At 35.2% G+C, this 2,854-nt stretch overlaps 1 long non-coding RNA gene across 1 annotated transcript; it reads right to left on the bottom strand.

Annotated features, from left to right (window-relative positions):
* Nucleotides 1-382: 382 nt before the first annotated feature.
* LOC110743458 lies at nucleotides 383-1,680 on the bottom strand. Its single transcript, XR_002522544.2, has 2 exons — nucleotides 1,611-1,680; nucleotides 383-643 (listed from the first exon to the last, which is right to left on the bottom strand). It is a non-coding gene; the product is annotated as an uncharacterized LOC110743458 (long non-coding RNA).
* Nucleotides 1,681-2,854: the final 1,174 nt, after the last annotated feature.

Genomic DNA, 2,854 nt, shown 5'->3' with positions numbered 1-2,854 from the left:
GTATGAATGAGGTCAACGATACAGTAGACAAATTAGCTTGATGCAGAATGATTTTCCCCTTAGACTTATTTACTGTTTTTATAAACTAGCAGACACAAATCATCAAATATCAGAACAACAACAATATAGAGTGTAGTCAGGAGGGGAAGGGAGGAAATTCTGAGGGGAGTACTGGAATGTAGTTATCGATGCAATTATTTATAAGTCACATTGTTCCAAAAAAAGTACTGATGGTAGAATCAGTGGGGTAACCATAAAATAAAACAAAATAAATATAAGTAAGAAAAATGATCAAAGAGAAAAAGTGAAGAGCAAGATGAAGCTAAGAATGAGATTCTTATGTAAGAAGCATTGATAAAGTCCAATGGCACACGTTGTTCTCTTTTGCTTATATCAAGTATGAATTTGTTTTGAGCAAAGAGTTGTCAGAGGAAAAAGGATAAAACTGCTTCACTTTCCTTCATCTTTATGTCTTCCAAAAGCTTATCAAAGAGGAGCCAGCCGGTGTGTTCAACTCTTCTCAAGCCTCATTCTATAAACCCTTCAATGCTAAAAGGAGAGGTCGGCTCAGTAAAACAACAGCACAGCTTGTTGAATTGCAGTTGTCAGAGTCACTTTGGGAGGACAACATGACAGCCAAGTCCTGTTAGTGAAAAAGGAATGCAAGGTTTTAATGACAGTGTTTTTTTACTACCTGAATTCCACACACTTTGACGTCCACCTGAACTCCACTTTTAGACTCTGCCTGGCTACCATTCTTGGAATCACTATGGCTGTTTGCAGAAGGTCCAACACTTGTTTATCTCCTCAAAACCTCTCCTTTCTCCATGTTTACCTTTGCTAATGTGTGGTAAATGTGGCATAACAAAAGTACACACTGCCTGTAAAATCTCTTTCCTTCTTGCCCTGCAAATTTATGCTTAAGAGGATTTAGACTTATCACCTCCTTACTGGAACCACACATATCATTGGCTGTCATTTCTTTTCTTGCTCTCAACAACTATCTGAAAAATATCAGTCTCCCAGAATCCAAAATTTGTAGTTAATATAGTCCAGTCCTTAACAACCTTACCGGAAGTGAAGGGATGCACCAAATTGCTCAAATTAATCATGGTGCCCACACCTGGGGAAAAGTGTAGTTGAAACACTTGAGCCATAAAACCAGATGGTACACTATGTTGATAGAAGCTGTTTGCCTAGAAACTGAAGCAGATTTGTAAACACTAAATCAATATTTGAGAGTTAGGTGCCAGCTGTTTTTCAGGATGCCATTAAGTGACTGGAGCTCATCAGCAGGTCTCAAATAAGAGGCATCTTTCAGCCTGGCCACTGCACCTACATTCCTCTGTTTCACGGCAGCCAGGTGAACATTTCAGCCATTTCCATAGGACTCGACAAACCTAACACAGATTGTCACCACACTGCCATGAGTTTTTTCTTAAGCGTTTTATTCATTTAGTGCTGGCAATAACTAACTAATGGACTGACTGTTTATTTGCTTGGCATCCCAGCCTAAATGCTCATTGACCAGTGATTCACTTGACTTGCATGTGGTTTTGGTTTAATTTGCCATTTTACTGTTGCCAGGGACCCTGGTGGTTTACACTTACCATGCACCAATAAACTTTTTTATAATTGGAGAGATCTGTTTTCTCCTTGATGCCACATGGCAGAGGGACCTTAAAAGCAAATTAATAATAACAGCGGTTAAATGAGCATTTTATCAAATCATTTGTTTGGGAATAGCTGAAATCAATATGTTAGATTTAGTTCCAACAAGCAATAAAAAGGTTGTTTCTATGATGCCTAACCTGTGAAGCCAAACATTTCAGCAAAAGCTGATGTGGTTTTCAAGTTTTTATGTTTACTTCTATTAAACTTGAATGCAGTTCCACCCAGATCTCATTGTATATATTTCCTGTCCTATTAAATGGAAACTCTATGGATAAAACAGGAAGTTAATGTTTATAGGAGAGTCTTGTTTGAAGTAGAGAGACAGACTTAGTAACTTTATATCTTTTTAGCACGCTATATTCTGTAGAAATAAAATTTGAAGTCAGAATTACTATGGGTTTTAATTTTTGCCAATTAGAAAACATTGTTCATTATATCAGCAAGTCACTTAACTCCTCAGAGTGCATCTCTTCATCGCAAATAGAGAAAAACTCCTGTGGATTTTATGAAGATTGATTAAAATAACATATGCAGAAACACAGTCAACTATGGTGACCTAGGCATAAATTATTATTACTACTACACATTCTATAATTGAAATGTTTTAAATATGTAGTTTTTTAAAAAATGCTAAGATCCTAACTTCAATAATATATACTAGATTTATGTTTGAAAAGCTTACTGTATTTAGGATGTCAGTTCATCCTAAAATAATTTAAAAATAAAGGGAAGTACATGTATTAATTTTGGGTGTCCTCAGATTTAGCAACGTTTTGACTAAAATGCTAGTTCTTTGGTGGATGGTTTGAGGAAAAGGCTGGGTGATGGTGATAATGTAGTTGTAAATTTATATGATGGTCTAAATTAGTAATACTGTTCCATATAAATTTGAGGCATTTAAGGCATTTTATGATAATATAAAAATATACTATAAACCTAAAATATTTAAAATAGTTTAGAACTGGCATTTGAATTAGCAGATACATCAGAAGAAAATAGAATAGCCTTGAACTAACACATATGACCATGAAGTATGTGGTTAATCGGAGTGGAAAAAATCAGTTATTTAATAAATGGTGCTGAAACAACCAGCTATATTTAAAAAAAAAAAAAAAAAAAAAAAAAACATGACAACAATGGGCTTGTAGATTCCCACCTCATACCATATGAGTTCTAGACA

This window comes from Papio anubis, chromosome 5 (assembly GCF_008728515.1).
Source record: "Papio anubis isolate 15944 chromosome 5, Panubis1.0, whole genome shotgun sequence".
NCBI lineage: Eukaryota > Metazoa > Chordata > Mammalia > Primates > Cercopithecidae > Papio > Papio anubis.
The sequence above is the reverse complement of the archived record's forward strand: the minus strand, read 5'-3'. Positions and strand labels throughout refer to the sequence as shown.